The 15,687-nt window shown below is 38.8% G+C and overlaps 1 protein-coding gene across 1 annotated transcript in view; it reads right to left on the minus strand.

Moving 5' to 3' along the window:
- LOC307174982 (uncharacterized protein) overlaps positions 1-15,687 on the minus strand; it is a 90,856-nt gene that overhangs the window by 10,212 nt on the left and 64,957 nt on the right. The gene's annotated exons all lie outside the window — the stretch shown is intronic.

Consider the following 15,687-nt stretch of genomic DNA (forward strand, 5'->3'; position numbering starts at 1 on the left):
ATAACCTACATGGGAAAGGAACCAAAGATGAATAGATAGATGCATAGATGTAATGAACCAGATGCTGTACACCTAGAACAAACACAACATTTTTATCAAATTTGCTCTGATAATAAATACATATTAAATTTAAAAAACAAACAAGAGGTAAGGAGATATAAGATCTTGGGGGTGTGCCCTGACACATTCCACTCTAATTTGTAGCCTACTAACACTATTTCCAGGAAGGGCTCTGCTGCCCCAAAACCCAGAGTTGGAAATGTAGAAATGCTGCCGCCTTGTGGCCGTTTCCCGCAAGAGTGGCTTTAAACCCAGAGCTAATGGTCACTGAACATTCACAAGGACTCAGGGCTGTAAACGACACCTGCCCTCAAAAACTGTCCTGAGGTAGGGAATGGCCAACAAAATTCAAAACAGGAAAATTTTTCAAGAAGATAGTATGAAGATGTAAGTTTTACTCACTGTCTTTTAAAAAAGAGGCAAATGGATGAAAGCTCAACCTCAGGAATTATTACACTCATGCAAATGTAATCTGCAAAAAGCTTTCAACTCACACAGGTCGACTGACCATCAACAAAAAGTCTACAAATAATAAATGTTGAAGTGGTTTTCGAGAACTGTGTACCCTCCAGCTGCCAGTGAGATGGAAAGTGGTAACAGCCAATAATGAGAGCAGAAAGGAGCTGCGTTTAAAAGTAAAAATTGAGCTACCATTCGATGCAGCAGGCCCTCCGCTGGGCCTCACACCCAAGAAGACCAGAATCCAGAAGACAGAGGCTGCAAAAGCTGCACTGCAGCCTTATTCACAATAGCCAAGACATGGAAGCAACCTAAATGTCCAGCAACAGATGAATGGATAAAGAAGAAGCGGTCCATGTACACAATGGAATATTAGCCACGGAGAACAATGAAGCACTGCTCTTTGAGGTACCATAGATGAGCCTAGAGATGATCACAGAACATGAGGTAAGTTGGAAAGCAAAAGACATACATCCTATGATATCACTTATAGGTGTTAACAACTGAAAAAAATGGACATATTTCCACAGAGAAAGACACACACAGACTTAGAAAACATATACGCTTATCTAAAAGGAAAGGTGGTGGCAATGGATAAATTAAGATTAGGTTTACTGTACCTATACAAATACAGATTAATAACATATATCAAAAAGCCCGAGCACACAGCAAGGGAGGTCTACAGAACACTCTGTAATCCTTTACATGGGTAAAGGATCTGTATATGAATAGATATATATGATGTACTAATGAACCAGATTGTGTACACCTAGGACAAACTGTATTCTAATCATTACCCTGATTAAAACAATTAAAACAACAAACAAGAAGTAATGAGACATAAACTTCAGGGGCTTTTTCCTGGCACATTCCATTCTAATTTACACCCTGGGAACACTACTTCCAGAAAGGCTCTGCTGCCCTATTACTCAGATTTGGGAATGGAGAAAAGCTGCCGCCTTGTGGCCGTTTCCCACAACAGCAGCTTTAAACCCAGTGCTAATGGTCACTAAATATTCACACTCACTGCAGGCCTGTAAATGACACGTGCCCTCAAAAAAAATTCCTGGGGTCGAAAATCGACCACAAAATTCAAAAGAGGGCAACCTTCCAAAAAGACAATTTCAAGAGGTATATTGTACTCACCATTTTTTTTCTAAATAAAAGAGAAAGGTGTGGGAAAATGCTGAATATTAGGAATTATTAAAGACATGCAAATCCAAATTACAAAAACCTATCAGCTCACACCAGTCAGAATGGCCATGAGCAAACCTTCTAAAAACAATAAATGCCGAAGGGCTTGTGGAAAAATGCGTACCCTCGGTGTTAATTGGGACGTGGTAAGAGCCACTAACGAAAACACAATGCAGGTGCTTTGAAAAGGTAAACACTGAGTTACCAGTCAGTGAATCATACCCACTGCTGGGCCTATCATCTGAGAAAATGAGAATCAAAAGTCACAGGCTGGCAATACCGCACTCCAGCAATATTTACCATAGGCAACACTTGGAAGCAACGAAAATGTCCATCCGCAGAGGAGTGCACAAAGAAGAAGTGGTCCATGTACAGAATGGAATATTACTCCAATAAAATATATAAATTAAATTTCAAAAACAAACAAAGTAAGGAGACATCAGCTTTGGTGGGTTTATCCGGGCACATTCCACTCTAATTTATAACTGAGGAACACCAGTGGCAAGAAGGTCTGTTTCCCTTGGTACCAGAGTGGGGAACGTAGAAATGCTGCCACCTTCTGGCCGATACCTGCAACAGCAGCTTTGAAATCTGTGCTAATGGGCACTTCATATGCACAAGTACTGCAGGGCTGCAAATGAAACCTGCCCTTAAAAAGTCTTGATGCAGGTAAAGGCCAAAAAGTTTCAAAATGTGGCACATACTTCAAGAAAGCAATTTGAAGAAGTCAGCTGCAATAACAGCTTGAAAAATAAAAGGACATGCCTGAAAGCTCAATTTCAAGGGAGTATGAGACACATGCATATCCAACCACAAAGAAGTATCAGCTCACAACACTCAGAATAACCATCAGCAAAAGAAACTACAAACGATCAATGCTGAAGAGGTTTTGGAGAAATGCATACCCTCCATTTGAAGTGGGATGTAACCTGGTAAGAGCCACTAATGGGAACAGAATGGAGGTGCCTTTAAAAGGTAAACCTTGATCTACTATATGATCCAGGAGGCCCACTTCTCGGGCTATATCCTAAGAAGACAGAATTGGAAAGGCACAGGCAGGAAAATCTGCACTGTAAAAGTATTGCAATAGCCAAGACATGGACGCAACCAAAACGTCCATCAAGAGATGAGTGGACAAAGAAAAACTGCTACATGTAGAGATGGAATGTTAGCCAAGGAAAAAAATGAAATAATGCCATTTGCAGGACCATAGAGGAATCTAGAGGTAATCAGGCAACTGGTAGTAAGTAAGTGAAAGACACATATCCTATCATATCATTTATGGGTGTTACCGAAAAATTGATACCAATGAAGATATTTCCACAGAGAAAGGCAATCACAGATTCATTAAACCAACTTATGGTTCACCAAACGGAAAGGTGTGAGGATTGGATACATTACAATACTGGGGTTAACAGAGATATACAAATATACAAACACGTGAAATATATAATCACCAAAAACCTACGGCATACCAAGAGAAGGCTACTCAACCTTGTGTCATAACCTACATGGGAAAAGGATCTGAAGAAGAATACATATATGTATATGTGTAAAAGAACCACATCTTGCACACCTAAAACAAACCAAACATTGTAATCTAATTTGCTGTGATGATAAAGAATAAAAAATTAAAGAAACGAACAAGAAATAATGAGACATAAACTTAAGGGGCTTTTCCTGGCACATTCCATTCTAATTTACAACCTACCACACAACTTCCATTATGGCTCTGTTGCCCTATTAAACAGATTTGGTAAGGAGAAGTGCTGCCGCCTTCTGCTCTTTTCACACAACAGCGGTAATGGTCACTTAATATTCAAAATAATTGCAGGACTGTAAATGACACCTGCCATCAAAAAAAATCCTGGGGTCGTAAATCAACCAGAAAATTCAAAAGACGTCAACATTTCAAGAAGACAATGTCAAGAGGCATATTTTACGCACATTTTGTCTTTTTTTTTAAACAAAAGGGAATTGAAAAATGTGCAGCATCAGCAATTAATAAAGCCATGCAAATCCAATTACAGAAATGTTCACCTCACAGCCGTCAGAATGTTCTTCAAAAAAAGTCTACAAAGAATAAATGCTGAATGGGGTTTCAGAGAACTGTGTACCCTCTAGCTGCTGGGGGGATGTAAACTGGTAACAGAAAGTAGTGAGAACATAATGGAGGTGCGATTAAGGGTAAAAATTGAGCTACCACGTGATCTGGTAGGTCCTTTGATGCGCCTATCACCTGAGCAGAGCAGAATGCAAAACACACAGGCTGGCAATCCTGCACTGCAGGAACATTTAACATAGCCAAGACTTGGAAGAAACCAAAATGTCCATCAACAGAAAAATGCACAAAGAGGAAGTGGCCCATGTAAACAATGGAATATTAGCTATGGAAAACAATGAAACAGTGCCGTTTGCACCACCATATAAGGACCTAGAGATAATTACCCAACTTGAAGTAAGAAAGAAACTGACAGATATCCTATGACATCACTTATAGGTGTTACCTAAAAATTGATACTCATGAACTTATTTCCAAGAGAAGGAAAAGCATGGATTAAGAAAAAAAATTATGTTTAACCAAATGGAAAAGTGTAAGGAATGTATGAATTAGGATATGGGTGTTAACAGACATGTACCAATACATATGAAATATATAATCACAAAATACGTATGGAATACCAAGAGATGTCTACTCAACACTCTATAATAACATACACGGGAAAGGATCCAAAGAGGCATAGACAGATACATTGATCTGATGAACCAGATTCTGTACACCTAGAACAAACACAACATTTTAATCAAATTTGCTCTGATAATTAATAAAAATGAAATTAAAAAAAACAAACAAGAAGTAAGGAGATATAATCTCTTGGGGATGTGCCCTGGCACATTCCACTCTAATTTGAAGCCTACTAACACGATTTCCAGGAAGGCTCTGCTGCCCAAAAACCCAGTTAGAAATGTAGAAATTCTGCCACCTTGTGGCCATTTCCCGCAAGAGCGGCTTTAAGCCCACAGCTAATGGTCTCTTAACATTCACAAGGACTCAGGGCTGTAAAGGACACCTGCCCTAAACAATTGTGCAGAGGTAGGGAGTGGACAATAAAATTCAAAACTGACAAATTTTTCAAGAAGATAGTATGAAGAGGTAAGTTTGACTCTTTTTTTTTAAAAAAAAAGGAAAATGGGTAAAAGCTCAACCTCAGGAATTATTAGACTCATGCAAATCTAATCTACAAAAAGATTTCAACTCACACCAATCGACTGACCATCAGCAAAAAGTCTACAAACAATAAATTCTGAAGGGCTTTTAGAGAACTGTGTACCCTCTAGCTGCTGGTGAGATGTAAAGTGGTAACAGCCAATAATGAGAACAGAAAGGAGCTGCGATTAAAAGTAAAAATTGAGGTACCATTCAATCCAGCAGTCACACCACTGGGCCTCTCACCTGAGAAGACCAGAATCGAGAAGACGCGGGCTGCAAAAGCTGCACTGCAGCCTTATTCACAATAGCCAAGACAGTGAAGCCACCAAAATGTCCATCAGCAGATGAATGGATAAAGAAGAAATGGTCCATGTACACAATGGAATATTAGCTGTGGAAAACAATGAAACACTGCTATTTGAGGCACCATAGATGAGCTTGGAGATAATCACAGAACATGAGGTAAGTCAGAAAGCAAAAGATCTATATCCTATGATATCACTTATAGGCGTTATCTAATAACTAACACAAATGAACATATTTCCACAGAGAAAGACACTCACAGACTTAGATATTAAGTATGCTTATCTAAAAGGAAAGGTGGGCAGAATGGATAAATTAAGATTAGCGTTAGCATACATATACAAATACATATTATAAACATATATCAAAAAGACTGACCATATAGCAAGGGAGGTCTATGGAACACTCTGTAATATTTTACCTGGGAAGAGGATCTGAACATGAATAGACATACATATTGTACAAATGAACCAGATTGTGTACACCTGGACAAACAATATCTAATCATTACCCGGATTAAATAAATTTTAAAAACCAAGAAGAAGTAATGAGACATAAACTTATGGGCATTTCTCCTGGCACAGTCCATTCTAACTTACAACCTAGGTACACAACTTCCAGACAGGCTCTCCTGCCCTAGTACCCAGATTTGGGAATGGAGAAATGCTGCCTCCTTGTGGCCATTTCCCACAACAGCAGCTTTAAACCCAGTGCTAATGGTCACTAAATATTCACCAAACTTGCAGTTCTGTAATGACACCTGCCCTCCAAAAAGATCCTGGGGTAGAATATCGACCAAAAATTCAAAAGAGGGCAACCTTCCAAGAAGAAAATTTCAAGAGATATATTGTACTCACACTTTTTTTTTTTAACAGAAAAAAAAAGGTATGGAAAAATCATGAATTTTAGGAATTTTTAAAGACATGCAAACCCAAATTACAAAAACCTATCAGGTCACAGCAGTCAGAATGGGCATTAGTAAAAATGCTGCAAACAATAAATGCTGAAGGGATTGTGGACAAATTCGTACCCTTGGTTCTAAGGGGGACGTGGTAAGAGCCACTAATGAAACCAGAATGGAGGTGCTTTGAAAATGTAAACACTGAGCTACTAGTCAATCAGTCACACCCAGTGCTGGGCCTATCACCTGAGAAAATGAGAATCAAAAAGTCACAGGAGGGCTTCCCTGGTGGTGCAGTGGTTGAGAGTTCACCTGCCGATGCAGGGGAGACGTGTTCATGCCCCGGTCCGGGAAGATCCCACATGCCACGGAGCGGCTGGGCCCATGAGCCATGGCCGCTGAGCCTGCACGTCCGGAGCCTGTGCTCCACAACGGGAGAGGCCACAACAGTGAGAGGCCCGCGGACCGCAAAAAAAAAAAAAAGTCACAGGCTGGCAATCCTGCACTCCAGCAATATTTAATATAGCCAACACTTGGAAGCAACAAAAATGTCCATCAACAGAGGAATGCATCAAGAAGTGGTCCATATACACAATGGAATATTACTCCAATAAAAATATAAATTAAATTTAAAAAACAAGCAAAATTAAGCAGACATCAGCTTTTCGGGGTTTATCCGGGCACATTCCACTCTAATTTATAACCGAGGAAGACCACTGGCCAGAAGGTCTGTTTCCCTAGTACCAGCATGGGGAATGAAGAAAGGCTGCCGCACTCTGGCTGTTACCTGCAAAAGAAGCTTTAAAGCCTGTGCTAATGGTCACTTCTTGTGAACAAGTACTGCAGGGCTGTAAGTGAAACCTTTCCTCAAAATGTCTTGAGGGATGTAATGGCCAATAAATTTCAAAATGTGACACATACTTTAAGAAAACACTTTGAAGAACTAAGCTGTAATCACAGTTTGAAAAATAAAAAGGACATGCCTTATGAGTCACATGCAAATTCAACCACAAAGATCTATCAGCTCACACCAGTCAGAATATCCATCAGCAAGAAAACTACAAACAATAAATGCTGAAGGTGTTGTGGAGAAATGCATACCCTCAACTTTAAGTGGGATGTAACCTGGAAAGAGCCACTAATGAGAGAATCGTGGTGACTTTAAAGGTAAACCCTGAGATACGATATGATACAGGAGGCCCACTCCTGGGCCTATAATATAAGAAGACAGAATTGGAAAGACACAGGCAGGCAAATGTGCACTGCAGCAGTATTACAATAGCCAAGACATGGAGGCAACCAAAAAGTCCACCAAGAGGTGAGTGGACAAAGAACTGGTACATGTACAGATGGAATATTAGCCAAGGACAAAAATAGCACAATGCCATTTGCAGCACCATACATGAGTCGAGGTTATCACGCAACTTGTAGTAAGTGAGAAAGCGAAAGACACATATCCTATGATATCACTTATAGGTGTTACCTAAAAATGGATACCAATGAAGATATTTCCACAGAGAAAGGCAATCACAGATTCATTAAACAAAGTTATGGTTCACCAAATGGAAAGGTGTGACGATTGGATACATTACGATATTGGGGTTAACATAGATATAGAAACACATGTGAAATATATAATCACCGGAGACCTACGGAATACCAAGAGAAGACTACTCAACACTGTGTCACAAGCTACATGAGAAAACGATCTGAAGAAGTATAGATACATGTATATGTGTAAAAGAACCACATCTTGCACACCTAGAACAAACAAAACATTTTAATGAAATTACTCTGATAAAACATAAAAATTAAATTTAAAAAAGAAGAAGTAATGAGACATAAACTTAAGGAGCTTTTTGCTGGCACATTGCATTCTAATTTACAACCGGAACATGACTTCCATTAAAGCTCTGACATCACTAATAAAGCAGCTTTATAAGCAATGTTGAAGGTAGCTTAAAAGAAGTCTCACTAATTATTGATAGTAACAAGAAAACAAACAAAAGTAAAAATCTCACTGCAAAAAGTATACATAGAGTAAGGGTACTAGATCAAACACTTATTAAACTTCTGTAAAGAATAAAAGACAACAGTAGTATGTTTTGTTAAAAAGAGAGGGCCCAAATAAATCAGAAATGAAAGGGATGATGTTACAACAGCCACCACAGAAATACAAAGTATCCTAAGATACACACAGGGTAACTCAGGGCTCAGACTGGACGGAGCCCACTCTCCATTCCCCTGTACATGACTTACAGGAGCCTCAGGAACTGAGGAAGGGGTCCCTGAGGAAGGGCACAAGATAGATGGTGTCAGGCATTAACATGACTGCATTCATCTTAAACGTGCCTGAACTACATTCACACGAGATGATTTTGTCCTGTATGTACATTGGCACCTCTCGTCGGAACTGCAGATCTTTGGCTTCACCACCTCTACTGACAGCATTAGCTTGACCTGCTGTGGACCATCTCCTATAGGATTTCTAGAACCACAAAGCATTGAAGTTTCACAGGACCCGGAGTCTGTGCGACTCCACTATGAGTCTCAGAGTCTCAACTGCATTCAGAGACTCAAGAGTCTCAACAGAGACTCCACTCTTGGAGGGTACACACAAAGTAGTGTGCACATCAGGACCTGGGGGAAGGAGCAGTCACCCCATAGGTGAATGACCATATCTAACTTCTAGTGTTAGAGGGTCTCCTGCAGAGGTGGGGAGTGGCTGTGGATCACCATGGGGACAACGACACTGGCAGCAGAAGTTCTGGGAAATACTCCTTGGTGTGAGCCCTCCCACAGTCCACCATTAGCCCCACCAAGAGCGAGGTAGGCTCCAGTGCTGGGTCGCCTCAGGCCAAACAACCAACAGGGAGGGAACCAAGCCCCATGCATCAGCAGACAAGTGGATTAAACTTTTTATTAAACTTTTATTTAATCCACAGACAAGCAGATTAAAGCTCTGCCCACCAGAGCAACATGCAGCTCTACCCACCACCAGTCCCTCCCATAAGGAAGCTTGCACACGCCTCTAAGATAGACTCAATCACCGGAGAGCAGACAGCAGAAGCAAGAAGAACTACAATTCTGCAGCCTGTGGAAGGAAAACCACATTCACAGAAAGACAGAGAAAATGAAAAGGCAGAGGACTTTATACCAGATCAAGGAACAAGATAAATCCCCAGAAAAACAACAAAATGAGGTGGAGATAGGTAACCTTCCAGTAAAAGAATTCAGAATAATGATAGTGAAGATGATCCAAGACCTTGGAAAAAGAATGGAGGCAAAGATCGAGAAGATGCAAGAAATGCTTAACAAAGACCTAGAGAAATTAAGGAACAAACACCTAGAAGAATTAAAGAACATACAAACAGAGATGAACAATACAATAACTGAAATGAAAAATACACTAAAAGGAATCAGTAGCAGAGTAACTGTGGCAGAAGAACGGATAAGTGACCTGGAAGACAGAAAGGTGGAAATCACTGCCATGGAACAGAATAAAGAAAAAGAATGAAAATAAATGAAGACACCCTAAGAGACCTCTGGGACAACATTAAATGCAACAATATTCACATTATAGGGGTCCCAGATGGAGAAGAGCGAGAGAAAGGACCCAAGAAAATATTTAAGAGATTATAGTCGAAAGCTTCCCTAGCATGGGAAAAGAAATAGCCACCAAAGTCCACGGAGCGCAGAGAGTCCCAGGCAGGATAAACTAAAGGAAAAAAATGCTGAGACACACAGTAATCCAACTGACAAAAATTAAAGACAAAGAAAAATTATTGAAAGCAACAAGGGAAAAATGACAACATACAATGGAACTCCCATACAGTTAACAGCTCATTTCTCAGCAGAAAATCTACAAGCCAGAAGGGAGTGGCATGATAAATTTAAAGTGATGAAAGGGAAGAACCTACCACCAAGAGTACTCCACCCAGCAAGGATCTCATTCAGATTTGACGGAGAAATCAAAAGCTTTACAGACAAACAAAAGCTAAGAGAATTCAGCACCACGAAACCAGCTCTACAACAAATGCTAAAGGAACTTCTCTAAGTGGGAAACACAAGAGAAGAAAAGGACCCACCAAGACAAACCCACAACAATTAAGAAAATAGTAAGAGGAACATACATATCGATAATTACCTTAAACGTGAATGGATCAAATGCTCCAACCAAAAGACACAGGCTCACTGAATGGATACAAAAACAAGACCCATATATAAGCTGTCTACAAGAGACCCATTTCAGACCTAGTGACACATACAGACTGAATGTGAGGGGATGGAAAAATATATTCCATGCAAATGAAAATCAAAAGAAAGCTGGAGTAGCAATACTCATATCAGATAAAATAGATTTTAAATAACGATTGTTATAAGAGACAAGGAAGGACACTACATAATGATCAAGGGATCAATCCAAGAAGATATAACAATTATAAATTTATATGTACCCAACATAGGAGCACCTCAATACATAAGGCAACTGCTAACAGCTATAAGAGAGGAAATCGACAGTAACACAATAATAGCGGGGCACTTTAACACCACACTTACACCAATGGAGATCATCCAGACAGAAAATAAGGAAACACGAGCTTTAAATGACACACGAGACCAGATAGATTTAATGGATATTTATAGGACATTCCATCCAAAAACAGCAGATTACATGTTTCTTCTCAATGGCACACAGAATATTCTCCGGGATAGATCACATCTTGGGTCACAAATAAAGCCTCAGTAAATTTAAGAAAACTGACATCATACCAAGCAGCTTTTCCGACCACAATACTATGAGATTAGAAATCAATTACAGGGAAAAAAACGTAAGTAACTCAAACACATGGAGGCTAAACAATACGTTACTAAATAACCAAGAGATCACTGAAGAAATAAAAGAGGAAATCAAAAACTACCTAGAGACAAACGACAACAAAAACATGGTGATCCAAAACCTATGGGATGCAGCAAAAGCAGTTCTAAGAGGGAAGTTTATAGCAATACAAGCCTACCTCAAGAAACAAGAATATTCTCAAATAAACAATCTAAACTTACACCTAAAGGAACTAGAGAAAGAAGAACAAAACCCAAAGTTAGTAGAAGGAAAGAAATCATAAAGATCAGAGCAGAAATAAATGAAAAGCAGTAGCAAAGATCAATAAAATTAAAAGCTGGTTCTTTGAGAAGATAAACAAAAATGATAAACCTTTAGCCAGACTCAAGAAAAAGAGGGAGAGGAGTCAAATCAATAAAATTAGAAATGAAAAAGGAGAAGTTGTATCAGACACCACAGAAATACAAAGCATCCTAAGAGACTACTACAAGCAACTCTATGCCAATCAAATGGACAACCTGGAAGAAATGGACAAATTCTTAGAAAGGTATAACCTTCAAAGACTGAACCAGGAAGAAATAGAAAATATGTACAGACCAATCACAAGTAATGAAATTGAAACTGTGATTAAAAATCTTCCAAGAAACAAAAGTCCAGAACCAGATGGCATCAGAGGTGAATTCTATCAAACATTTAGACAAGAGCTACCACCCAACCTTCTCAAACTATTCAGAAATTTTCAGGGGAAGGAACACTCCCAAACTCATTCTATGAGGCCACCATCACCCTGATACCAAAACCAGACAAAGATACTACAGAAAAAGAAAATTTGAGACCAATATCACTGATGAATATAGATGTAATAATCCTCAACAAAATACTAGGAAACAGAATTGAACAACACATTAAAAGGATCATACGCCATGATTAGGTGGGGTTTATCCCAGGAATGCAAGGATTCTTCAATATACACAAATCAATCAATGTGATACACCATATTAACAAATTGTAGAATAAAAATATGATCATCCCAATAGATACAGGAAAAGCTTTTCACAAAATTCAACACCCATTTATGGTAAAAAGTCCCCAAAAGTGGGCATAGCGGGAATCTACCTCAACATAATAAAGGTCGTATATGACAAACCCACAGCCACCATCATTCTCAATGGTGAAAAACTAAAAGCATTTCCTCTAAGATCAGGAACAAGACAAGGATGCCCACTCTCACCACTATTATTCAACATAGTTTTGGAAGTCCTAGACACATCAATCAGAGAAGAAAAAGAAATAAAAGGAATACAAATTGGAAAAGAAGAAGTAAAATTGTCACTGTTTGCAAATGACACGATACTACACATAGTGAATCCTAAAGATGCCATCAGAAAACTACTAGAGCTAATCAATGAATTTGGTAAACTTTCAGGATACAAAATTAATGAAGAGAAATCTCTTGCATTCCCCTACACTAACAATGAAAAATCAGAAAGAGAAATTAAGGAAACAATCCCATTAACCATTGCAACAAAAAGAATGAAATACGTAGGAATGAACCTACCTAAGGAGGTAAAAGACCTGCACTCAGAAAACTATAAGACACTGCTGAAAGAAATCAAAGATGATATAAACAGATGGAGGTATAAACCATGTTCTTGGATTAGAAGAATCAATACTGTGAAAATGACTGTACTACCCAAAGCAATCGACAGATTCAATGCAATCCCTATCAAATTACCAGTGGCATTTTCTACAGAACTAGAAGAAAAAAAATCTTAAAATTTGTATGGAGACACAAAAGACCCCGAATAGCCAAAGCAGTCTTGAGGGAAATTAAAAGAGCTGGAGGAATCAGACTTCCTGACTTCAGACTATACTACAAAGCTACAGCAATCAAGACTATATGGTACTGGCACAAAAACAGAAATATAGGTCAATGGAACAGGATAGAAAACCCAGAGATATACCTACGTACCTATGGCTAACTCATCTATGACAAAGGAGGCAAGGATATACAATGGAGAAAAGACAGTCTCTTCAGTAAGTGGTGCTGGGAAAACTGGACAGCTACACGTAAAAGAATGAAATTAGAACACCCCACAACACCATACACAAAAATAAACTCAAAATGGATTTGAGATCTAAATGTAAGATCAGACACTATAAAACTCTTAGAGGAAAACATAGGCAGATCATTCTATGACATAAATCACAGCAAGATCCTTTTTGACCCACCTCCTAGAGAAATGGAAATAAAAACAAAAATAAACAAATGGGACCTAATGAAACTTAAAAGCTTTTGCATAGCAAAGGAAAACATAATAAAGAGGAAAAGACAACCCTCAGAATGGGAGAAAATATTTTCAAATGAAGCAAATGACAAAGGATTAATCTCCAAAATTTACATGTAGCTCAATATCACTAAAACAAACAACCCAATCCAAAAATGGGCAGAAGACCTAAATAGACATTTCTCCAAAGAAGATATACAGATTGCCAGCAAACACATGAAAGGATGCTGAATATCACTAATCATCAGAGAAATGCAAATCAAAACTACGGTGAGGTATCACCTCACAGCAGTCAGAATGGCAATCATCAAAAAATCTACAAGCAATAAATGCTGGAGAGGAATTTATTGGAGAAAAGGGAACGCTCTTGCACTGTTGGTGGGAATGTAAATTGATATAGCCTCTCTCTCACTAGGGAGAACAGGATGGAGGTTCCTTAAAAAACTAAAAATAGAAGTACCATACGACCAGCAATCCAACTACTGGGCATTTATCCTGAGAAAACCATAATTCAAAGAGAGTTATGTACAACAATGTTCATTGCAGCTCTATTTACAATAGCCAGGATATGGAAGCAACCTAAGTGTCCATCGACAGATGAATGGATAAAGAAGATCTGGTCCATATATAAAATGGAATATTACTCAGCCATAAAAAGAAACAAAACTGAGTTATTTGTAGTGAGGTGGATGGACTTAGAGTCAGTCCTACACACTGAAGTAAGTCAGAAAGAGAAAAACAAATACTGTATGCTAACAGAGATATATGGAATCTAAAGGAAAAAAAAAGTTTATGAAGAACCTAGGGGCAGGACAGGATTAAGGACACAGACGTAGAGAAAGGAATTCAGGACACGGGGATGGGGAAGTGTAAGCCGGGACGAAGTGAGACAGTGGCATGGACATACATACATTACCAAATGTAACATCAATAGCTACTGCAAAGCAGCCACATAGCACAGGGAGATCAGCTTGGTGCCCTGTGACCACCTAAAGGGGTGGGATACAGAGGGTGGGAGGGAGATTCAAGAGGGAGGGGATATGGTGATATATGTATATGTATAGCTGATTCACTTTGTTATACAGCAGAAACTAACACTCCATTGTAAAGCAATTATACTCCAATAAAGGTGTAAAAGGAAAAAAAAAAAAAAAGCCCAGAGATAAACCTACACACCTATGGTCAACTAATCTATGAGAAAGGAGACAAGACTATACAATGGAGTAAAGACAGTCTCTTCAATCAGTGTTGCTGGGAGAAATGGACAGCTACATGTAAAAGAATGAAAATAGAACACTCCTTAACAGCATACACAAAAATAAATTCAAAATGGATTACAGACCTTAATGTAAAACCAGACAGTATGAAACTCTTAGAGGAAAACATAGGAAGAATACTGACATAAATCACAGCAAGATCTTTTTTGATCCACCTGCTAGAGTAATGCAATAAAAAAGAAAACTAAACAAATGGGACCTAACGAAACGTAAAAGCTTTTGCAAAGAAAAGGAAACTACAAACAAGACTAAAAGACAACCCTCAGAATAGGTGAAAATATTTGCAAACGAATCAATGGACAAAGGTTTAATCTCCAATATATATAAACAGCTCATGCAGCTCAATATTAAAAAAACAAACAGCACAATACAAAAATGGGCAGAAGATCTAAACAGACATTTCTTCCAAGAAGACATAGAGATGGCCAAGACACACATGAAAAGCTTTTCAACATGACTAATTATTAGAGAAATGCAAATCAAAACTACAATGAGGTATCACCTCACATCTGTTAGAATGGGCGTCATGAGAAAATCTACAAACAACAAATGCTGGAGAGAGTATGGAGAAAAGGAACCCTCTTCCACTATTGGTGGGAATGTAAATTGATACAGTCACTATGGAGAACAGTATGGAGGTTCCTTAAAAACCTAAAAATAGAACTACCTTACAACCCAGCAATCCCAGTACTGGGCATATAGCCTGAGAAAACCATAAATCAAAAAGACACATTTACCACAATGCTCACTGCAGCATTACTTACAATAGCCAGGTAACGGAAGCAACCTAAATGCCCACGGACAGACGAATGGATAAAGATGTGGTACATAGATAAAACTGAATATTACCCAGCCATATAAAGGAATGAAATTGGGTCATTTGTAGAGACGTCGATGGATCTAGAGACTGTCATACAGAGTGAGGTAGGTCAGAAAAAGAAAAACAAATATTGTATATTAATGCATATATGTGGAACCTAGAAAAATGGTACAGATGACCCGGTTTTGCAGGGCAGAAATGGAGACACAGATGTAGAGAACAAACATATGGACACCAAGGGGAGAAACCTGTGGGGGTGGTGGTGGTGGGATGAGTTGGGAGATTGGGATTGACATGTATACATTTATATGTATAAAATAGATAACCAATAAGA

This window comes from Stenella coeruleoalba (genome assembly GCF_951394435.1).
Source record: "Stenella coeruleoalba genome assembly, chromosome: 1".
Lineage (NCBI taxonomy): Eukaryota > Metazoa > Chordata > Mammalia > Artiodactyla > Delphinidae > Stenella > Stenella coeruleoalba.